Source organism: Symphalangus syndactylus, chromosome 2, assembly GCF_028878055.3.
Source record: "Symphalangus syndactylus isolate Jambi chromosome 2, NHGRI_mSymSyn1-v2.1_pri, whole genome shotgun sequence".
NCBI classification, from domain to species: Eukaryota; Metazoa; Chordata; class Mammalia; order Primates; family Hylobatidae; genus Symphalangus; species Symphalangus syndactylus.
In genome coordinates this window covers 55359097-55384244 of record NC_072424.2, presented here as the reverse complement: position 1 = coordinate 55384244, position 25148 = coordinate 55359097, and the positions used below count along the sequence as shown (strand labels likewise).

At 38.1% G+C, this 25148-nt stretch overlaps 1 long non-coding RNA gene across 1 annotated transcript in view; it reads left to right on the top strand.

The window, feature by feature from the left end:
• Positions 1–869: 869 nt before the first annotated feature.
• LOC134735808 (uncharacterized) overlaps positions 870–25148 on the top strand; it is an 88513-nt gene continuing 64234 nt past the window's right edge. Inside the window, exons 1-2 of the long non-coding RNA XR_010119314.1 lie at positions 870–993; positions 7617–7700. This is a non-coding gene — a long non-coding RNA (uncharacterized lncRNA). The remainder of the gene's footprint in view (positions 994–7616; positions 7701–25148) is intronic.

The following is a 25148-nucleotide window of genomic DNA, read 5'->3' as shown; positions in this document are numbered from 1 at the left end:
ACAATTCTGTTTTTTTTGTTTGTTTCTTCAAAGCTTAATTGTGAGAAAAATAAATGCAAGATCATTGGTCCCTTTAGGGAAACAGTTAAGAAAGGATCACAATATTTCACAATATGGACCTTAGGTTTTTTCGAACAGTTCTATTTATTTAAATAGTTGATAATAAGACTCAGACATTAACTGAAAAAAAAGAACATGGTGACTCTGTAATATATCAGACATACTAAGTTGTACAAGAAAATATAATACAATAATAATAACAGAATTAAGGTAGTTATTAATTTTATATATATAACAAATAATTCCTTAGGGGTGGCCTAAAAATTTCTTTCCTATGGACCTATAATTAATTATATCCTCTCAGACATTTCTTTGGAGATGATTGGATTACTGTGCCTGTCCTTATACCCATCATGTTACTCATATCAACTTTGTTCCTTTTAAAACTTTGCTATGGTTCTTATACTTGGATTCTATGTTTGTAATCCACCCAGACATACTAAAATTGGAGAGCCCATTTCAATTGGAACTGTTTAGTTCATTATTCATAGGTGCATTTTTGGTAATCTGTGTGTCTTTTTTTTTTTTCTTTTTCTTTCTGTTCTTTTTTTTTTTTGAGACGGAGTCTCGCTCTGTCGCCCAGGCTGGAGTGCAGTGACGCGCGATCTCGGCTCACTGCAAGCTCCACCTCCCGGGTTTACGCCATTCTCCTGCGTCAGCTCCCGGGTAGCTGGGAATACAGGCGCCCGCCACTACGCCCGGCTAATTTTTTGTATTTTTAGTAGAGACGGGGTTTCACCGTGTTAGCCAGGATGGTCCTAATCTCCTGACCTCGTGATCCGCCCACCTCGGCCTCCCTAAGTGCTGGGATTACACGTGTGAGCCACTGTGCCAGGCTGGTAATCTGTGGTTTTTTTTTTTGGCAAATATCTTCCTTATTTAAAGTGTTGGTGAAGAAAGCAAATTCTAGTATCTTTCAGAGAATATAATAAGGTAAGGGTTTTTGATGTATTTATTAAACTAACTAGCACTTCAGAATCTTTCTGAATTTAATGTGTTTGAATCCTAACTTCTTAAAAGGGCATGTGATATCTCTGTCCGTCCGATGACATTTAGGCACCAAGTTTGCATACAGATTTACACTAGAAATCTGACTTAACTGAGGAAACACAAGATTTCTAGTAATCATATCTACAGGGGCAAGTTAAGTCTGATATAACATTGTTTTGCTTCTTTAGTCAATAGTCTCAAAATTCATTACTAAGAACAGTCCTTAAGATGTTAATGCACTGTTTCTGCTACATTTAATGAGTAAAAACTCTATGTCTCTCTATTTTACATCTACATTTTACCTCAGTTCATGACGAATTTAGATTTTGTTCACTTTGGAAATTGGTGATGTAAAGTTTTATTATATTTAAAAACTTGAGACATATAGTTGATTCCTTACATAATAGCCATTTCTAATCATTATTGCTGAACAATAATGCAAAAACAAGCATATAGTTACCTCACAGCTTAAGTATAGTGAGGGTGCTTCACTATTCAGTATGAAAGATTGTCAAAGACTCCAGTAGAAGATTTACTAAGCAGTGGTATTCTAGGAGAAACTGAATAGTTTCCCAGCATCTCCACACACTCTGTTGTCTATATAAAAGCAACTAGGGAAAGAGCACACTGTCTTCTCAGGAAATAAGAATCTGTTTCTCCCCTCATCCGTCTGAACTCCTCCACTCCCTAAGTTATACTTTATTTTGTGTCTAGTATCTGATTATTGTTGTCACATAAATAGCAGGGGCCATATAGAGAAAAGCAGAACATATTTGGATGGCAAAAACAGTATATTTTAAATTGGATATAGTAAAGTAACATGAGTTTATGTGGATTCAGAAGAATTTGTGAGAAGTAGCCAGTCCTCAAATTGCCATTTTCAGTTCTCAAAAGGGCTGTCTTCTAGAGGGGGAAAGCACTGCAGCTAGAGTTTGTAATGAGAGGCAGATCACATTCTAGAGAAGCCATGGAGGGCACAGCTTCAGCTTGCCTGGATTCTTCACACTAGGTATTGGCATGGACAAGGAGTCCTCGAAGAGTTCCTTCAAAACCAGCAAATGCACTCCATCAGTATCACCAGCATTTGGATGTGAGTAGCACAGGTCATACTGAGAAGCCAACAACGTTAAGGAGAGATACAACTTCTACCAAAAGATGAGAAGATGCAAAAAGATATTTTTTGTCGTCCCCACAAGCTACTAGTGGAGCAGAATCAACAAGATAGGGCATTAACCCAAGAGAGAGAAACCACAGGAGACTATTAAAATGATAACCTCTGCCTTCTGCTAGTGGTCCACTGATTTAGTTAATAAAAATAAAAGAAAGACTGCTGGCACAAAGAGCTATCAAGATGCTACAGAATGGCAACTTTACATTTTTCTCCCCCACACTCCCAGGCCAGCCCAATGAATTTTTCAGAGGCTTCTCCAAAGGCAAAGTTTAATGAGAATTATTTGGAAATGAAATCAGGGCTGAGTTAAGGCAGTTCAATCAAATCTGTAATGTTAACTTACAAGTGCAATTTTTGAATCTGCACATATGTCCCAATCCTGATTATTTGGATTTCTTTAACTATCATGTCAGAAAACTAGGAGGGGTTTGAATTCAATTGCTGTTCTAATTAATTACACAAAAAATGTAACACTGACTTATTTTTCTCCAGTGATTTCAATCCAGTGCCTAGAAGTATGATTTTTTTTTTTGTATAACAATTCTAATATTTTATGACTGGTGGTGAGAAATTAAGGATTTGAGTATGCCGTTCTCTTGTTTTATTTAATCTAGTATGCAGCCGTCTTTTTCCCTTTATCATTAGAGAATTCCTCATCCTCTTCAAATTATTCTATATATTTGGCTACCCAGTCATTCAGGACACTTTCCTAAAGTAGGCATAGGGCTTTATGTGACCACAGGTGATAATGAATTAGCTACTATGAGGTGTTACTTTTACATCACAGAAAATCAATGAGATTTCCACTGCAATTTGCTCCTTGTCAGCTCAATAACAAATGAAAAGTTATTGCCATCAAACCCTAGGCTTACTCGACTCTGTATCTTTTGCTATATAATGGTTGCTGAAAATACCTATTGAATTTGGCTAACATAAGTACAATAAAATACATTTAATAAATCTATTGGGCAGCTGACCAATTAAAGGAAAAACTGAAGAACTGTGTCTCAGAAAGAATAAGAACTGGTAAAGTTACTAGGCATTGACCCTCTCTTCATTGTGTTCTTTTATTAAAAATCAAATTTCCACAACAGATTGCCATAGACTGAAGAAGGAGGAGAACATTAATAGACTCAAGTTAAAACTATAAGCAATGGAATAAGAGTATTTAACAAAGAAAAATCGTGATATCCTAAGAGGAAAAATGGATAGGCAGGCAAAAGCAACTAATGTCACTATTTTGCACAACACTTTAAAAATTTAAAAGTGAGTTAAATGAATTAATAAAAATTTACAATATAGAGAATTAAATCAGCAATAAGAATTAAATAAAATTGAGAAGTCATATTAAAGAAAAATCATTCATTGAAAAGCTTTAGAAATTACTCAAAATTCAGGAGAAATGTCAGCATTAAGTTGACTAGCTTAGTATACACAATAACAACATATATAATGCAGAATCCATCAGCAATAAATTCTTCAACATGCAAGTAACAAACTATAAACTTAGCACAATTGCCTATTGTTACTTTCTACTTATAAATGGAAAAAGCACCCCATCCATAATAAAACTAATCACTCCATCTGTGTTATGGATTCAAATTTTACTGATTTTTTTAAGGATCACATTCTATCTATGAATATCTCTTTTTTGGTAAAGTATGTTTAAATACTTTGTATATATGGCATCAATCTCATCAAAATTTAAATATAATCAATTAAACCTTACAATCAAATGTTAAGATTAAAGTCATTCCAAAGGAATATTAATATAGATTCATAAAGTGGAAAACATGTTTTAGAATTCACCATAAGTATAAACGTGTGTATCTGTTTGTGTGTGTTTATGAGATCTGTAAAATTGCAATTTAGTGAGAAAATTACAGTATATTCAAATAAAGGTAGTGATACAACCAATTAGTCATATGAAATGTTAGCCTAAAACAAAAATTAATTTAAGGTAAAATAATTATTATAAAGTTAAAATATAAAAATGGGAGGTTAAGGACATTTTCAAGGAGAACTATTAAACTACTGCCCAAAGAAATCAAAGAGGACACAAACAAATGGAGAAATATCCTGTGCTCATGGATAGGAAAAATCAATATTGTAAAAATGGCCATAATGCCCAAAGTAATTTAGAGATTCAATGCTATTCCCATTAAACTACCATTGAAATTCTTCATAGCATCAGGAAAATCTACTATCTACTTTAAAATGTTTGTAGAACCAAAAAATAGTCCAAATAGCTAAGGCAATCCTAAGCAAAAAGAACGTAGGTAGAGGTATCACACTGAAATGGGAAACGTTCCTTTATCCACCTCACAGTGTGTGCCATGTGGGTGTGGCTCGCTTCTTAAGTGTCCTGCAGCTCAAACTCCTAAGGGTAGCATGCAGACAGGCAGGTTGTGGGGAATGTGGGCTCCTACCCCACGGCAGCATCTAGGGTTGAGTGTTTACAGCTCCTGAAGCCCCAGTGGGTGTATGTACCACTGTGTGCTTTCAGTTCAGCTGTCCACAGGTGGCTTGGATTAATTAGCTCAATTAGATCCTCTCCTAATCCCAAGGGCAGAGGGTTTTCTTTATCCCAGGTTTCTTGCCTTAGTGTACCGGAATAATCAAATCACAGATGGGCTTAGTGAATGAGTGCAAGGTATTATTGAGTGGTAGAAGTAGCTCTCAGCAGATGGATGGTAGCCAGAAGGGACATGGAGTAGAAAGGTGGTCTTCTCCTGGAGCCGGGCCGCTCAGTGGCTGGGCTCTCCTCCAACCACTGCTGGCCAGATTCCATCTAGTCTGCATCATTCTGCTGTCAATAGCCTGCCAGAGTCTGTTGGTGTATTCTTGCCAGTGTATTTCACTCAATGTTCAGCAGATTGTGTGTGTGCCTCCTAGGGTCTCAGGGTATTGACAGGCACAGAATGAAGGGCGTGGTAGGGCAGGATGGTCTTGTAAAATGCAACATTTGGGCACAAAACCAGAAATGCCTGTCCTCACCTATGTCCATGGGCGTAGGCCCAAGCGTAGAGCGCTAGCCAGTGACCCCACCCTTCTCTACCCAGCACTTCTCTGCCTCCCTCCTATATCATTTCTCCCTTCTGAAGAGGTACATCTAACTGCTGTTACAATATGGACAATGACCAGTCTTAGCTACTTCCTGCTGACAAGAGGCATTTTGGGGGGGGGGAAACGGTAGTCAGATCCCTCTCAGAGGTCTACCTAAGGGTTTCTGGCAAAGGGGAGCCATTATCTGAGGCTCCAGTTGCCTGACCATTTGGAGTTTGATGGCTTTTAGGCATGAGATAAAAATCAAACAAACAAAGTTTTATAAGATTTAGTATGCATGGGTTAAACAGCTGTATTATACAAGGAAATAATCTATGCTGAAGATTGTAGATATAAGAATTGAAATATACCACCATCATTGTGCTCCGAGCTGTTTCACCCTGGTGAAAGAAATTAAACCTTGAATGGAAGCAGTTACACTTTAGAAGAGAGATAACTATTCTCGTCATATCCTTAGCATTTGCCAGGTGTACCCTGGGAACTCTGGGGCTACTGGGCTTGCATGGTGGCCATTAAAGCTTCTAACTCTTCCCTGTATTTCCTCTCTCTTTCCTGGGCCTCCTTGTGTCTATTATAAAAGTCCAAGGTGGCTATTTCCAGTCGGTCGTCTAAAGTACTATCTAGCCTCAGTGCCTGTTTTTGTAGCTTTCTCCTAATATCAGGAGCTGCCTGATTAATAAATTTATTCTTTAGGATTAGCTATCCCTTGACTGAATCAAGAGATAGAGAGGTATGCTTTGCCAAGGCCTCTGTTAGCCTTTCCAAGAAAGTAGTGGGATTTTCATCAAATTGATGGTTGATCATGAATAACTGAGTGTAATTGAGGGGCTTGGTTCTATTCCTATGTAAGCCTCACATTGTGCGCACCTGAAAGTGTCTCCTCTTCCAATCTTCCAACTCGTCATTGAGATTCCATTTAGGGTCATTCACTGGTACTGCTTCTCTTCTAGTTGGATAATACTCACTCCCTTCCCTGACACTATATGAGATACAAAGGTCATCCCCATAATTCTCTGCTGCTTGCAGAGTGGCGTGTTTCTCAGTGTCTGTCAGGGTCTGATTCAAAAGTAACACATCTCTCCAGGAGAGTTCAAATATTTAGATAAAATTCTGGAAAGCCTCTATATATCTGTCAAGGTCATCTGAAAACTTGCCAAGATCTCCCTTAATTTGTTTTACGTCCTCTAGGGAGAAGGGGAGTAGGACCTTACTGGGGCCAAATTCACCAAGCATCTGTTGGAAGGGCAAGAGAGAGACTGGGGCTTGTTTAGGGCAAGGGTTTCTAGGAGGGGGCATGTGAGAGGCTGAAGCTAGTCAAGAAGGTCAAGGTGGACCTGGAACTGGCTCCACTGCCAGGGTTGCCTCTGGGACTTGTCTGTTTAGTTCCCTGGGGTTGCCCCTTGCAGCCTTACCTGAGATGGCAAACAGGAGGGCTGGATCAATCCTACATTGTTGGCAAGGGTCTGGATTGCCTTACAAGGTATGAAAAGCCTGCACATATGGGACTTCAGGCCATCTGTCCTCATGTCTACAGAAAAGTTGCAACAGCTTGATGGTATCAAAATGAATGTGTCCTTCTTGGGGCCAATAAAGTCCTTCATAATTTGACCAAACCTTTGTGCGAAGGCTATGAGGCATTTTTCCTCAAGATTCTGAGGGTCAAAGCAGTCCCAATGGTTCAGAATATACTCCAGAGGAATGCAAGCTGGGAGTGGTCAAGAGAGCTGGTTGCCCATTCTGAAAAACAGAGAATAGTGCATCCCTCATTTTCTTCCTTGTTTCAGTGAAAACTCAGGGTGTGATGGAGAGAGAAAGTGAGCATCTTTCCTTTCCCTTTCATCTCTTAGCCTTGAGTCCTGGCAACCTTGGCAGGTGCTGGACATAGGTACCAATGCAGGATGCACCCATGAAACAGGGGAAACCTAGAAAATAGGAATTAACTACCCTAACCTATGCCTACTTTTTTCTCTGATATCAACAACCTTTGAGTTCCCTAGGCCCGTTTATGCCATGGGTCATGGATTCATTTCATGGGGTGGGGGTTTAGTTGGCAGTATTTGTCTTGCCTATTTACATTGAGCCTGTTGCCTGGCTTTGGATCCCTCAGACCTGGATTCTCTTTCTCAGGGCCTCAGAATGAAGCTTGAAATCAAGTTTGGGACAGAAAAGATATTTCAGAGGCTGTTTATATTTTTTAGAGTGTCTCAAATGGCCCCTGCCTAATAAGTAGTTATCAGCTAGCAGGGGCCATTCCTCTATCAACTTCTCTATTAGAGAGTGTTTAGATCACAGAGTGATCTAAACTTGTATTCATGTTTTATTTTATTAGCTCAACCATTGTGGAAGACAGTGTGGCGATTCCTCAAGGATCTAGAACCAGAAATATCATTTGACCCAGCAATCCCATTACTGGGTATGTACCCAAAGAATTATAAATCATTCTACTCTAAAGACACATGCACACGCATGTTTATTGCACCACTATACACAATAACAAAGACTTAGAACCAACCCAGATGTTCAGTGATAGACTGGATAAAGAGAATGTGGCACATATACACCATGGGATAATATGCAGTCATAAAAAAAGAATGAGTTCATGTCTTTGCAGGGACATGGATGAAGCTGGAAACCATCATTCTCAGCAAACTAACACAAGAACAGAAAACCAAACACTGCATGTTCTCACTCATAAGTGGGAGTTGAACAATAAGAACACATGGACATAGGGAGGGAAACATCATACGTTGGGGCCTGTCAGGGGGTGAGGGGCTAGGGAAGTGATAGCATTAGGATAAATATTTAATGTAGCTGATGGGTTGATGGGTGCAGCAAACCACCATGGCACGTGTATACCTATGTAACAAACCTGCACTTCCTGCACATGTATCCCAGAATTTAAAGTATAATTTAAAAAAAAAAAAAAGAAAAGGAAATGGAGTACTGGGGAGGGGGAGCCCTCTCCCTTGGAAAAGGAAAAAAGAGAAAAAATGTTTAAGGTGCTAAAGGCGAGGGAGATCCTGGGGGAAGAACTTCTTGCTCATTGTAAGTGGGTCCCTTTAATCCTGTATCTTTTCCCTGGTTCAAACCAGGTTGAATTCCTTGGCCAGGGGGAAAACATTCCAATAGCACAGCAGGTGAGAAGTGCCCACCCGTAGGCCTGTTGGGGTCCTGGTTTTCTCCCACTCCAACTCGTAGTTGTTGGGCTCAGCCTTTGCTTGCTGTGGACATTCCTAGGCACCCCAGCTGGGAGTAGAAATGGTAAGGGGAGGTGCCCTGAGCCTTGTGTGCCTGTGATTGGCAGAGGGTGGAGGCTGAGATGGTGCGTCTAAAACAGTTGGTCTGATTTCCACCTTTGGGGCTGAACCAAATGCTCGTTTTACTTAGTAACATTGCCACAGCCAGTAGAAAAACTCTTAACAATATAAAGGAAAAGATGAGAGCCATTTCAAAACATGAGAGAGAAAGAAAAGGTTAACTAAATAAGTCTGGGGTTTTTATCTGCCTCGGTTAGGGTGGTTTAAACTCTGAAGAGAAACAGCGCCTTTAACCTGCAGGAAAAACAGAGAGGTTGCAGGGTTTTGGAAAAGAAGATGATCTGACAATTTTGATTTGCACTCACCTTCCAGGATCTTGGGCGAGCCCCCATTTGAAATGGGAAAAGTTCCTTTATCCCCATTGCAGAATGTGTGATGGGGGTGTGGCTCACTTCTTTGGTACCCCACAGCTCAAACCCCTAGGGGGAGCATACAGAAGGTCAGGTCGTGGGAACTGTGGGCTTTGACCACATCGCAGCATGTAGAGTTGAGTCTTCACAGCTCCTGAAGCCCCAGTGGCATGTGAAACAGTATGCTCTTTCAGTTTGGCTGTCTGCAGGCAGCTTGTGTAAATCAGCTCAGTTAGACCCTCTGCCTTATTGCAAGGGCAGACGGCTTTCTGTATTCCAGGGTTTTTGCCTTAGTCTACTGGGAAAATTGGATCACATGTGGGATTGGAGAAGGAGTGCAAGGTTTTATTGAGTGGTGGAAGTCATTTTCAGCAGGTAGATGAGAGCCAGAAGGGAGATGGAGTGGAAAGGTGGTCTTCCCCTGGAATCGAGCTGCTCAGTGGCCTGGCTGTCCTCTGACCACTTCTGGCTGAATTCCATATCATCTGCATCATTATGCCATTGATGCCAGAGTCAGTGTGTTCTTCTGTCAGTGTATTCCTCTCAACCTCCAGTGAATTGTGTGTGTGCTTACTTGGGTCTTGGGGTTTTTATAGGCACAGGATGGGCCATATGGCGGGCCATGGTTGCTTAGAAAATACAACATTTGGACACAAAAACAGAAATGCCTGTCCTTACCTAGGTCCATGGGCACAGGCCCAAGGGTGGAACCCTAGCCACAGACCCCACACTTCTCTACCCAGCACTTCCCTGCCCCCTTCCCGTATCAGCACAATCTGACTTCAAATTATACTGAAGGTTACAGTAACCAAAATAGCATGCTACTGGTATAAAAACATATGTGTAGACCAATGAAACAGAATAAATAACTCAGAAATAAATGACAACCCTGACAAAAACAAACAATTAAGAAAGAATTCCATAATAAAGGCTGCTGGGAGATCTGGCTAGCCATATGCAGAAAATTGAAACTGAACTCTTTCCTTACACCATATACAATAAGTAAATATAAAATCCAATGCTATAAAATCCCTAGAAGAAAATCTAAGCAATACCTTTCAGAACGTAGGCACAGGCAAAGCTTTCATGATGATAATGCCAAAAGCAATTACAACAAAAGCAAAAATTGACAGTTGGAATGTAATTAAACTAAAGAGCTTCTGAACAGCAAAATAAACTATCATCAGAGTGAACAGACAACCTACAGAATGGGAAAAACCTACAAAGAGCTTAAACAAATTTACAGTAAAAAATAACATTAAAAGGTAGGCAAAGGACATGAACAGGCAATTCTAAAAGAAAACATACATACTGCAAACACACATGTAGAAAAAGTCTCAACATTACTGCTAATTAGAGAAATCAAAAAACAAAAAATCAATATGAGATATCATCTCACACCAGTCAGAATCATGATTACTTAAAAAGTCTGGAAACAACAGATGCTGGCACGGTTGCAGAGAAAAAGGAATACTTTTATACTGTTGGTGGAAGTCTAAATTTGTTCAACCATTTTGGAAGACAATGTAGTAATTTCTCAAAGACCTGGAGGCAGAAATACCATTTGACTCAGCAATCCCATTACTAGGTATATACTCAAAGGAATATAAATCATTCTATTACAAAGATACATGCATGCATATGTTCATTGTAGCACTGTTTATGGGAGCAAAGATGTGGAATCAACTTAAATGCCTATTAATGATAGACTTGATAAAGAAATCTAAACCATGAAATAATATGCAGCCATAAAATGGAACCAGGTTATGTCCTTTGCAGGGAGATGGTTGGAGCTGGAAGCCATTATCCTCAACAAACTAATATAGGAACAGAAAACTAAACACTGCATGTTCTCACATATAAGTGGGAGCTGAGGAATGAGAATACATTGACACATAGAGGAGAACAACACACACTGGGGCCTATCAGATCAGGGAAGGAGCATCAGGAAGAGTAGCTAATAAATGCTGGGCTTGATACCTAGGTGATGGGATAGTCTGTGCAGCAAACCATGGCACACATTTACCTATGTGACAGCCTGCACAGCCTGCACATGTACACCTAAACTTAAAATAAAAGTTGAAAAAAAAAGAAAATGGCAAACAACAAAATATATAAATGATATGTGAATAAATAAAAAAGACCATACCGAAAACGGAAAAAAGAGAAAGCTTAATACATAGCATGGGGTAAGGCTGTCTAAATAAATGCAAAAGGATGAAGCCCTAAGGAAAATTTTAATTGAAGTGTCTCAATACATTTTAAATAATTCATGTAGAAAAGCATGAAGAAAAGTGGCAATTGAAAATACTTGCTCAAGGATGATAAAGTATGTCTGTTGTTATGGGATCATTTTCAATGTGTATCTCAAATTCTGCCATAGTCCAGATCCTCTGAGCAAAGGCAATTATAATGAAGAGTGATTGTACAGGGAAACATTATACAGGGAAACATTCCAAGATAGTACTGATTAAGACATTATCTTGCTCCCTAATCCAGCCTCAATTTTCTCTATGTATTGTTTGCAAAGGGCATTTGTTGGCTTAAAAAAAAAAATGAAATGACACCAAGGAATTGGGGAAGACAAGATATAAGTTTTTTTTTTTTTTTTTTTTTTTTTTTTTGAGACAGAGTCTCACTCTGTTGCCCAGGCTGGAGTGCAGTAGTGCAATCTCAGCTCACTGCAAGCTCCACCTCCTGGGTTCATGCCATTCTCCTGCCTCAGCCTCCCGAGTAGCTGGTTTCTCTGTGTTAGCCAGGATGGTCTTGATCTCCTGACTTCGTGATCCACCTGCCTTGGCCTCCGAAATTCTGGTATTACAGGCATGAGCCACTGCTCCTGGCCAAGATATAAGTTTTTAATAGATGCTGTATGGTGTCAGGAAGCAAGTTTGCCCACACTTAAAGAGACTTCCTTCCATACTGAGTTTACAAGCCATAAATTTACAATGGTCACAATCTTTTGGGCTATGTAATTTTACATAGAGCTTCTCAGAAGTTATGTGTAACAGTAAAAAAAAGTGTTAATTCAAAATTAAGAATAATTATATGCATGTATCAGAAGGAAAAATACTTGTAATGGAAAAGGTGATGATAAGATAGAGATATATGTTCTTCTCTGGTTGAATAAAAAATAATGTGAAATAAAGAAGACCAAAGGACAGTGTGGAGTTCCTAGATGCCAGTAATTGTGGGTTCAAAAAGAGGAAGAATAAGATAGTATAACTTTCAAAATAGAATTCTGGATAACAATAGAACCCTAGTTATTTGAATGAGTGAATGGAAAAGGAAATAATGTTGATGCAGACTCTAGACTCACCATACTTATAAAAATAAGCAGTATTCAGCTGAATATTTCACAAGGGAGAAAGTATTCACAAGGAGAGTTTATATAAGAAGCACCAGGTTTAACATAGGAAACATCAGGACATGGTGCAGCAGAATACTTGATCAAAGGAATGCTTATGTAGGAGTGTTTATGATGAAGGATTTCAGAGGGTAATATAGTTTGGCTGTGTCCCTAGCCAAATACCATCATAAATTCCCATGTGTTTTGGAAGGGATCCATTAGGAAGTAATTGAATCATGGAGGTGGGTCTTTCCCATGCTGTTCTTGTGATAGTGAATGAATAAGTCTCATGAGATCTGATGGTTTTAAGAAGGGAAGTTTGCCTGAACAAGCTCTCTTTTGTTGCCAGCTGCCATCCATGTAAGACATGACTTGCCACTCCTTGCTTTCTGCCATGATTGCAAGGTCTCCCCAGCCACATGGAACCATCAGTCCAATTAAGCATCTTTCTTCTGTAAATTTCCCATTCTCGGGTATGTCTTCATAAGCAGCATGAAAACAGACTAATACAGTAAATTGGTACCAGTAAAGTGGGGTATTACTGAAAAGATACCCAAAAATGTGAAAGTGACTTTGGAACTGGGTAACAGGAAGATGTTGGAACAATTTGGAGAACTCAGAAGAAGACAGGAGAATGTGGGAAATTTTGGATCTTTTTAGAGACTTGTTGAATGGCATTAGCCAAAATGCTGATAATAATATGAACAATAAAATCCAGGCTGAGGTCGTCTTGGATGGAGATGAGGAACTTGTTGGGAACTAGAGCAATGGTGACTCTTGTTATGTTTTAGCAAAGAGACTGGTGGCATGTTGTTCCTATCCTAGAAATGTGTAAAACTTTGAACTTAAGGTATCTGGCAAAAGAAATTTCTAAGCAGCAAAGCATTCCACAGGTGACTTGGGTGCTGTTAAAGGCATTCAGTTTTAAAAGAGAAACAGCATAAAAGTTCAGAAAATTTGCAGGATGACATTGTGATATAAAAGAAAATCCCATTTGCTAAGAAGAAATTCAAGCAGCCTGTAAACATTTGCAGGAGTAACAAAGCTAAATGTTAATCACCAAGACAATGGGGAAAATGTCTCCAGGGCATGTCAGAGATCTTTACAGCAACCCTTCCCATCACAGGTCTGGAGGAGGTTTAGGAGAAAAAAAATATGGTTTCATGAGCTGGGCCCAGGGTCCCTGTGCTGTGTGCAGCCTAGGGACTTGGTGCCTGCATCCCAGTCACTCTAGCCAGGGCTGAAAGGGGCCAACATAGAGCTACAAAGGGTACAAGCCCCAAGCCTTGGCATTTTCCATGTGGTGTTGAGCCTGCAAGTGTACAGAAGCCAAGAATTGGGGTTTGAGAACCTCCACCTAGATTTCAGAGGATGTATGGAAACACCTGGATACTCAGGCAGAGGTTTGCTGCAGGGGAAGGGCCCTCATGGAGAATCTCTGCTAGTGCAGTGTGAAAGGGAAGTGTTGTCAGAGCCCCCACACAATGTCCCTACTGGAGCACTTCTGAGCTGTGGAAAGACAGTCACCTTCCTCCAGACCCCAGAACAGTAGATCCACTTACAGTTTGCACCATGTGCCTGGAAAAGCCATAGACACTCAACGTCAGCCTGTGAAAGCAGCCAGGAGTGGGGCTATACCCTGCAAAGCCACAAAGGTGTAGCTGCCCAAGGCTGTGGGAGCCCACATCTTGCATCAGCATGACCTGAACGTGAGTCATGGAGTCAGAGGAGATCATTTTGGATCTTTAAGATTTGACTGCTCTGCTGGATTTCAGACTTGCATGGGGCCTGAGTCCTCTTTGTCTTGGCCAATTTCTCCCATTTGGAATTGTGGTATTTACCCAATGCCTGTACCCCTACTAGGTCTGGGAAGTAACTAACTTACTTTTGATTTTACAGGCTCATATGCAGAAAGGACTTGCCTTGTCTTGATGAGACTTTAGACTGTGGTCTTTTGAGTTAATGCTGAAATGAGTTAAGACACTGGGGGACTTTAGGGAAGGCATGATTGGTTTTTAAATGTGAGGACATGAGATTTGGGAGGGGCCAGGAGTGGAAATATATGGTTTGTCTGTGATCCCACTGAAATCTCATCTTGAATTCCCATGTGTTATTGGAGGGACCTGGTAGGAGGTAATTGAATCATGGGGGCAGTATTTTCCCTTGCTGTTCTTGTGGTGGCAAATAAATCTCATGAGATTTAATGGTTTTAAAAAGGGGAGCTTCCCTGCACAAGCTGCATTTTTGCCTGCTGCCATTCATGTAAGACATGACTTGCTCCTCCTTGCCTTCCACCATGATTGGGAGGCCTCCCCAGCCATGTGGAACTGTGAGTCCAATTAATCCTTTTTCTTTTGTAAATTGCCCAGTCTCAGGTATGTTTTTATTAGAAGCATGAAAACAGACTAATACAGAAGGTAACAGAGCAAGTACAGAAGTAGGGGTGGGGGAAGAAAGAGTTAACAATTTAAAAATTGTAGCAAACAAAAGTATTGGAGATAAGATGGATTTGAATGTACAAAAGTAGCAGAGGATGGCACACACACACAAATATGGATAGACTCAACCTCCAAAAAAATGACAGAAGCTCATGCAATCCTGAAGAGATCAGCTTGTTGAATTTTCCTCTTACCATTTTAATGGAAAAGATTAGTTTATTTATTGACTACTCAAGATAAGGTATAATAATAATCTTTGAGTGTAACTTCAAGTATTTGGAATACTGCCGGGTAAAGTCATAAATTCAATTAAAATATTATGCACTTATTAAAATAACTAATGTATCATTGCATTTAAAATATGTAATTAAATAAGTATTTAAAATTTGAAAAGAAACTGGAAATATACAGGTAGTGGGAGTATAAATTTATATAATCCCTTCAAAAACAAATTTGCTAAAACCTACTAAAACACCACATAGACATATCCTGTGACCGAGCATTTGTACTCCTTGGCATTTATCAAAAATGATTACAGATGTTCAACAAAAGACTAAATGTTTATTGTAAAACCAAATAATACTCAAAGGTTTAATTTAAGCTCTCAATAGCTCTGATGTGGCTAGAAAGATTCCATAGAGTATATATATTTATATATAATATATATATTTAAATTAATATATATTTAAATATATATATAAATTATTTTGAACAATACTATAAAAATAGATAAAAAGATCTTATGAGATAAAACATTAAATTTAAAAATTACATACAATTAATATAACATAATTCATATGTAAATGGTAGACAATTTCTGACAAATTCTAAACTTACAATATATTAAATTATTATATTTTGAAATGTCTATGTTTCAAAAACATCAAACACTAAATTTGAAAAGAAAATTACAAATTGTAAATGATAGACACATATTATAGTTTAACTTTTAATATCTTTGATATATTAAATTGTTATAAAAAGCTTAAGAATATGGTAATAAAATCGGTAGAAAATTTATATACATCTAATTCTCCCATATATAGGAAATACATATATGAGACAGCTAACAAAAGAAATACAAGTGTCCCAAATTATTCAAAAATTATGGAAACCAAAAATGTGAAATTAAACGATCATATTTAGTCTTGGAAAGTGTTGACAACCAAATTGAGTAATTGAGGCATGGGTCTCAAATCATTGAGGTTTATTGACCCAATTTGAGGCCACACCCAGAAAATTGTGGATCACAGAAGCATCTGTGGCTTTTTTTTCCAAAGAGGTTCTTAGGAGATTTAGTATTTATACATTTTCTTTAAAAAGGGGTAGAGAGGAGCAACAGTGAGACAAATGCCCAATGCACAGTCTTCCCCAATTAACTTCAGACCACTTCTCATTCCCACAACCCATGTACCCATTCACACCAAGAAAATATTAATATAGCAACATGGAACAACAAGTGTCCTCCTCTGCCTGGTGTGTGGTCACACAAATTGGTACCCAGCTTGTAGCCTTTTCTATTAAGTATTCCGATTCTTCTTTCCAAAAACAGCTAGCTACCTGATTGATCTATGAGCCACCTTGGGCTACTCGGAAGTTAACTGGGCCAGTAAGAAAACTCAAACTCAACTTAACTATTGACTAAATAGACTCAACATTTCATGTTAATGTATATTAGAGAAAAAGAGTACCTATTAAAGTAATATTTATCTTAGTCTTGACTCTTCTGTACAAAATATCCAACATTCGGTCAAAAATTCTGAAACAATCCAAGAAATCAAGGAGACAAAAATATAAATTGTCTACAGAATCATAACTAAAAAGCCCCAGAAGTGAGAAGTTTCATACACGGAGTTTAAAATAATTGTGATTAATATGTTAGACTCTCTAGTCAAAATTTGACAATTATGTAATGTTAATAGACCTATGTATTCATTGTCCAAATCAAGATGTCAAATGTTACCAGCATCTTGTAAACCTTTCTCAAGAATCGTTATAGTCAATATCCTTTCAACGTTCACCGTTGCTGACATCTCACCACAGATATATTTTATGCAATGTATATAAACAGGTGTGCATATTATGCAGTACTTTTTATGTAGGTCCTTTTGCTTAGACAATATTGGTGACATTAGTTCTGGTTGTTGCATTTAGCAGTAGTCTGCCCTTTTTCATTTTTATTTAGCAATAAGAGGATGGAGATGAAAAAAGAGAGAGAGAATGGCAAGTCATAGAAACTTTTAAGGCTGCTATCACATAAATAGGTGGTATCATTAATCCTAATTGAAAATGTAGGGCAAGGGCTAGCAATTCACAGAATCGGCAAAAAATGAGGTCTAATCTGAGGTGCCTATAATACACACAAGTACAGATTCAAAATCTATTAAATGAAATTATTAGAGGCAAATGTGTTTTGAAAATCAAGCTTTAAAAACAGTTGGAGGGGGCACAGAATAAGATTCACTTTTACTTTTTATTTCTTTAAAGCTTTTACAGCAGTGGAAAAGAGATTCTGGGAATGAAGTATTTCACTAAACAGACCAAATGACAAGAGCTCAATATATGTGAGTGCTAGAAATAGATCCTTTTCGTATCTAACATGCAATAATAAATAAAGGCAATAAAATAAGAATGTTCAGATTATAAGAAATTAAAAATCAAAGATAGTTTAGAGTGGGGCCCTCGTGAGCCTGCATTTCTATTAAGGGAGTTGAGAAGGAGAAATTAGAGAAGACGAATTTTAATTTTAACAGTGAGTCCATGGATCTGATTATGTTAAAAAATTAGAAAAAAAATGAGACAAAATGGTTGCGTTAATCAGAATTATTCAGAAAAACAGAACTAATAGGATGTGTGTGTGTGTGTGTTGTGTGTGTAGAATGTCTGTGTGCCTGTGTGTGTGGTGTGTTTGTGTACCATGTCATAGACAACATAAGCCATCTCAGTCAAGGATGTACAGTAGATATAACCGTGGTTCCATAAAAGTATAATTCTGTATTTTTGCAGTGTCAGTGGCTTAGGCCATTAATTTCAGCTACTCAAAAGGCTGAGGTGGGAGGATTGCTTGAGGCCAGAAGTGTGAGAACAACTTGGACAACACAACACAGCTACATCCCACCCATAAAAAAAATAGTTGTAATTAGCACGGTGTGGTGGTGCATGTCTGTAGTTCCAGCTACTTGGGAGTTAGAGGCCAGAGGATCTCTTGAGCTTCCGTTTGAGACTACAGTGAGCTATTGTCATGCCACTGCCCCCTAGCTCTTGATGACAGAGCAAGGCATGTTTAAAAAAAAATAATAATAATATTGTATTCTTCCTGTATCTTTTTGTGTTTAGATACATTTAAATATATATAAATACTTACTATCATGTTACAGTTGCTTGTAGCCTAGGAGAAACAGGCAAAATCATATGGCCTAGATATGTAGTAGCCTATACCATCTGGTTTGTATATATACACTCTATGATGTCTACACAACAATGAAATCAGCTAATCACACATTTCTCAGAATATATCTCGGTCATAAAGTGACACAATGTATATAGAAAGATTTATTTTAAAAATTGACTAATAGAATTATGGACATTGGCAAGTCTAAAATCTGCAGCTGAAGTCTCATGGCCATCTGCTGGAGAATTCCCTCTGCTGAGGGATTTTATCTTGCTAGAGGAAGGTCAGTCTCTTGTTATATTCAGACCTTCAACTGTTTGGATGTGGCCCACTCACATTATGGAGAGTAATCCACTTTACTCAAAAATTCACCAATTTAAATCTTAATCTCATCAAAAAACACCATCAAAGAAACATCCAGAATAATGTATGGCCGCAGATCTGAATATGATGGCCCAGTCAAGTTAATACATAAAATTAGCCATTTCAATGATTAAATTGTCAAATGTTTAGAAAATGTAAATGAGATACAGATTAAAACTCTTCAAATGATTTTTTATGTTCTTTTTATTTACAGATTATATACACTGATTTACATAAAAGTAAACACAAGCAAATCTTATTTAATTGCTTCTGATCCACCATGACACCTTCTCAGCCCCTTTTTCTTCTTCTCTAAGGGTCTTATATTCTCTTGGCCTTCATTAAATTTTATATCTCTATCATTTTTTAATTTCATTAATTGCATTCTGAATCACCCAGGGAGAGCATTTGAATTCTGCATCTCATAACTAATAAGTCGTTAAGTTGTAGAAATTCTACTACCATGTTATTTATATTTACACAAATTTATTTATATTCTAGTCTTCATTTCCAATTTTCATTATTTCCCTGAAGGCCCTTAATACTAATGATCTAGAGTATAAAAGTAGAATAACAAGCAAGGTTATAACCTACCCTCTCTCCTATTTGCAATCTTTTTTTTTAATAGGTCCTGGATTAATCTTTTTATAATGATGTTCTAAATATGCTGCTTCCCTGACAAGTAAATTTGTACCACTCTTTGTTACTTAAAGTATAAGCTACTTTGGCAGCAGTTAGGAATCTCTAAGATTTTACCTTAACAAATCTGTAACTCTGTGTACAATATAGTTTGTTACTATATTAATCAATTATTGTTTTTACTGTATTTAATTACCACAGAAACACTTTTTTAACATTAATCTTTTATCTTGATATTACTGACACTCTCTCTCAGTAAATTTAGGTTTTCTGTAGATTCCTTTGGATTTGCTTAAAAGAAACTAATAATTTGCTAATAAGTTTTGCTTAGATTTTCCACCTTTTTGGCTAGTTTTTATAATTTTGGATGTAAGACAAGTTTTAAGATATCAATTAAAATATTTACTGGGAATGAAATTTTGCATGTTTGCCTTGTGTCCCATTTTAGTGGGCCTATATCTACATATTTAGCATTAATTATATAAATGTTTGATAGCTATTCTATAAGGTTGAGACATATATTTCAATTTATAGCTTTGAAATTATTTCATAATAAATGAATATTAAATTATATATAATGTTTTTTCTTTCTTTTTTGATATAAATTTTTTTATCATTTGGTGTGAGATATTTTCCTATTCTCAACCAAATTTTATTGGTCTTAATGTGTTAGTATTTTATATATCTGTCTTTGATTTTTGTAAATTTACTAAATTTTTCTGCATTTGGGGTGAGAAAACAGACTGAGTTCCCCAAGTGTTAATGTGATTTGTTATATTTTTGTTTAATATACTTAACTTCAAAATAGGCAAAATGTTCACATAATTTATGTCATAAAATGGTGCACTTTTACTTAACCTACTCAACATGTACCACAGTCTCGCATTTCTTGCGTATTCTTTCAAAGTTTGTCTTTATTATTTTATACTATCAGTAATGATATGTATTCTCTTACCTCCCTTTTACACAAATGATAGAAACTATACACATTTTTCTGAAATTTGACTTTTTCCACATTACACTATAACTTGGAGGTCTTTCTATATCTGTGTATTGAAAACACTCTCATTCTTTTATTTAAGGGCCAGATTTATTACTCATTCTTTTACTTATTATTTTAAGATTACTGTAGAATCACATGCAGTTGCAGAGAATAAAACTGAGAGACCTCAAAGAATCTTTACTCTGTTTATTAAAATATTACCATTTTGCACATGCAAGTATAATAATATTCCAAATGGGAAAATGACACTGCTGCAATCCATGAAGTCTATTCAGATTTCACTAATTTTTACATACACTCATTTATGTGTTTGTTTATTTAGTTCTCTACAATTTATAACATGTGAGACCACCATTATAGACAATATACTAAACTGCTGAGAAGTCTACTTTATTTGACATGTTATAACCATTCCTTCATTCTTTTGATTGTTTTCATGTAATATGTTTTTTCTATTTTTTTATTTTTATTCTCCCTATATCATTGTATTAAAGATGAATGTCTTAATGACAATATGTACTTGAGTTAGGCTCTTATCTGCTCTGCCAACATCTGTCTTTTAATTGATGCATTTGGACCATCCACATTTAATATAGTTACTGATATGTTAGGGTTTCAGTCATTCATTTTATTTTATTTTTTCTCTTTGTTATCTACAGTTTTTTTTTATTTGTTTTGTTTTTCTGAGATGAAGTCTTGCTCTGTCGCCCAGGCTGGAGTGCAGTGATGTGATCTCAGCTCAGTGCAACATCCACCTCCCGGGTTCAAGTGATTCTCCTACCTCAGCCTCCTGAGTAGCTGGGATTACAGGCACACAAAACCACATCCAGCTAATTTTTGTATTTTTAGTAGAGACGGGGTTAATTTATGTTTTCTTTTTCTAGCCTTTCCTGTGTGTTGCTTGACCTTTTTTCTTTTTTTATTTTAGAATTCTAGTTTGATTAATCCCACCCGAATAACTTGCTTAAGTAATACATTATGGAACAAGTGATATGCTGGGTATTCCAAGGCTAAATTATAGAAACATCCCATCTGAGCCTCTCAGAATGCTTACTCCAGGGGAAATCCATTGCTGATAAAAATTGACACAGCCTCTTAAGATAAACAAGCTTTTTATTATACAAGCAGAAGATTTAGAGATATTTGTTCAAGATAAGTAAAAGCACTGGTCCACAAGAAGAAAAAAAATATTGGCATTCATAGCAGTATTATTCACAGTAATAAACACATTAAAGCAAAAGAAATAACATGATTTGGCTCTGTGTCTCCACCCAATTCTCATCTTGAATTGTAATGTTGTAATCCTCATGTGTGTGGAAGAAATCTGGTGAGAGGTGGTTGATTCATGAGGGCAGTTTCTTCCATGCTGTTCTTATGGTAAGTTTTCATGAAACCTGAGGGTTTTATAAGCATCTGGCATTTACCCTTCTAGCACTCATTCTCTCTCCTTATGCACTGTGAAGAGGTACCTTCCACCATGACTTTAAGTTTCCTGATGCCTCCCCAGCCATGCAGAACTGAGTGTCAATTAAACCTCTTTTCTTCGTAAATTACCCAGTCTCAAGTATTTCTTCACAGTAGTGTGAAAATGGACTAATACAGTAAATTGGTCCTGAGGGAGTGGGGCGCTGCTGTAAGGATACCCAAAAATGTAGCAGTGACTTTGGAAGTGGTTAACGGGCAGAGATTTGAACAGTTTGGAGGGCTCAGAAGAAGATAGAAAAATGTAGAAAAGTTTGGAACTTCCTAGAGATTTGGAAGGTTCCAGAAACAGGGAGATGTGAGAAAGCTTGGAACTTCCTAGATACTTGCTGAATGGCTTTGACCAAATTGCTGATAATGATATGGACAATTAAGTCCAGGCTGAGGTTGTCTCAGATGGAGGTGAAGAACTTGTTAGAAACTATAATAAAGGTGATTCTTACTGTTCTTTAGCAAAGAGAATGGTGACATTTAGCTCCTGCCCTAGAGAACTGTGGAACTTTGAACTTGAAAGAGATGATTTAGGGTATCTGACAGAAGAAATTTCTAAGTGGCAGAGCATTTGAGAGGAAGCAGAGCATAAAAGTTTGAAAGATTTTCAGTCTAAAGATGCAAGAGAAAAAAATCCATTTTCTGAGTTGAAATTCAAGCCAGCTGCAGAAATTTGCATAAGTAATAAGGAGCCAAATGTTAATCACCAAGGCAATTAGATAAATGTCTCCACGGTATGTCAGAGACCTTTGTGGCAGCCCCTCTCCTAACAGGCCTGGAGCCACAGGAGGGAAAAAATAGAATTGGTGCCCAGCATTCCAGACACTCCAGACATGGCTAAAACCCAAGGTACAGCACAGGCCATTGAATTGAAGGGCACATGCCTCAAGCCTTGGGAGCTTCTACTTGGTGTCAGTCCTGCCTGTGGGTGTGCAGAAGACAATAATTGAGGTTTGGGAAGCTCCACCTAGATTGCAGAGGATGTAGGGGAAAGCCTGTGTGTCCAGGCAGAAGTTTGCTGCACGGGTGGTGCCTTCATGGAGAACAACTGCCAAGGCAGTGTGGAAGGGAAATATGGGGTCCAAGCCTCCACAAAGCATCCCCACTGGGGCACTTCCTAGTGATGCTCTGAGACGAGGATCATTGTCCTCCAGATTCCAGAATGATAAATCCATTGACAGCTTCTACCATGCACCCAGAAAAGCCACAGACACTAAATACCAGCCAATGAAAGCAGCCAGGAGTGGGGCAGTACCCTGAAAAGCCAGAGGGATGAAGCTGCCCAAGGCCATGGGAGCCCACCTCTTGCATCAGTGTGACCTGGTTGTGAGAAATGAAGTCAAAGAAATTCATTTTGGAACTTTATTTATTTATTTATTTATTTATTTTTATTTTTTTGAGACGGAGTCTCGCTCTGTCGCCCAGGCTGGAGTGCAGTGGCGCGATCTCGGCTCACTGCAAGCTCCGCCTCCCAGGTTCACGCCATTCTCCTGCCTCAGCCTCTCCAAGTAGGTGGGACTACAGGCGCCTGCCACCACGCCCGGTTAATTTTTTGTATTTTTAGTAGAGACAGGGTTTCACCATGGTCTCGATCTCCTGACCTCGTGATCCGCCCGCCTCGGCCTCCCAAAGTGCTGGGATTACAAGTGTGAGCCACCGCGCCCGGCCATTTTGGAACTTTAAGGTTTAACATTACTCTATTGGATTATAGACTTGCCTGGGGCTTATAGCCCCTTTGTTTTGGCCAATTTATCCCAATTGGAACAGGTGTATTTACCTAATGCCTGTACCCTCATTGTATCTAGAAAGTAACTAACTTGCTTTTGATTTTATTGGCTTATAGGTGGAAGGGACTTTCATGGTTTCAGATGAGACTTTGGATGTGGACTTTTGAGATAATGCTGGAATGAGCTAAGAATTTTGGGTGACTGCTGGAAAGAAATGATTGTGTTTTGAAACATGAGGACATGAGATTTGGGAGGGGCCGGGGCAGAATGATACGGTTTGGCTCTGTGTGCCCACCCAGATCTCATATTGTACTATAATCTCATAATCCCCACATGTCAGGAGAGGGAACCGGTCGGAGATAATTGAATCATGGGGGCATTTCCCCCATGCTGTTCTCGTGATAGTGAGTGAGTCTTTACAAAATCTGATGGTTTTATAAGCATCTGGCATTTCACCTGCTAGCACTCATTCTCTCTCCTGCTTCCTTAAGAGATGCCTTCTATCATGATTGTGAGTTTTCTCTCCTTTCACAACTAACATCAGCTTTTTTTACAAACCAGTACCAACTATTCTCCTGTTTTCTCTGTGTGTATTTTAAAATGGTCTTGGGCACCCACAAGAACATCCACCCCACAGGCAAGTCTGCCTCTTTGCTTTCACTTCACAGGCCTTGTGACTTCTAAAAACACACTAATTAGAAGCCCACTTCTGCCAGCTTCTTGTGACTTACCATATGTTTTTTATTCACGCTATGGCCCAGGGCTGAGTTTTCCCGTGGCTTTTGAAGCAGTGTGCTCCCATCATAGTATCTCACACTGGTTGTTTAAAGATCCTACTTAGTTTCCTTTATGAGTTATGTGTTAGCTCCCTTTTTGGAGGAGGGGAAATTGTTTCTTTTCCATTTGAAAGTTTTTCTCCCAAGTCCAAAGTCCTCTGGAGGTTACTTCTTTATGTCAAGAGGGCAAATAAACATTTCTCTCTCAAATCCAAGGCCTACTGTTTTTGCAAGCATATAAAGGCCTTCTGTGAGTATTCCTACAGCTTCCTCTCACTTCCTCCTGTAAGCACCATTTCTCTAATCACTTCCAAACCCTTCTCAATATGTATCAGGACCTTCAGGGTCATATTCCAAGGGAAGGAATTCTAGCTCTTTTGCATCAGTTACCTGAAAAGTCATCTCCTCATTGATTTAAAGAACATGTGATACAAGATTATAAGAAAAGATATAAACATTTTGTTGCTAAAATGCTCCTTCAAAGAGTCACTATAAGGTCATGGAGACAAGAATATAGGCTGGCCCAAGGCCTCAAGCACGAGAGACCCATAGGACAGAGAAGAAGTGTGGTCCCTGCCTAGCAGATTACCATATCAAAGATGAAGTCAAGGTGTCATGTAAACAGTAAGACCAGTTTATTCTAGAACCTCATTTGGCAATGAATGTTATAAAGGGAAGAGATTTTATGTGACAAAGCATCCTATATGTTAAATCCTTGCGCTAAAGTAAAATGACTGGTTGTTTGAAAAGAAGGATGTTTAGGATAAGTCAGAAAGTCAAAGCATGTCATAGATGATCTGTGTAAGTCATAAAACATTCATGAAAGGAAATTTATTAACAATGTACAGTTTTAAAGGGTATTAGGTCTACTAAAAGCTTTAATGTCATAGATTGCTACTATGATCCTTAAGTGTACAACTTGCCTGCTTTAAAGATAGGTAAGGCCTGGGAACACACAGAGTTAGCCATGACTCCTTGCAATGCTAGAAAACATCAGGCCTTACCTGCACTGTTGGGTTTCCTAGGCTCCAGACC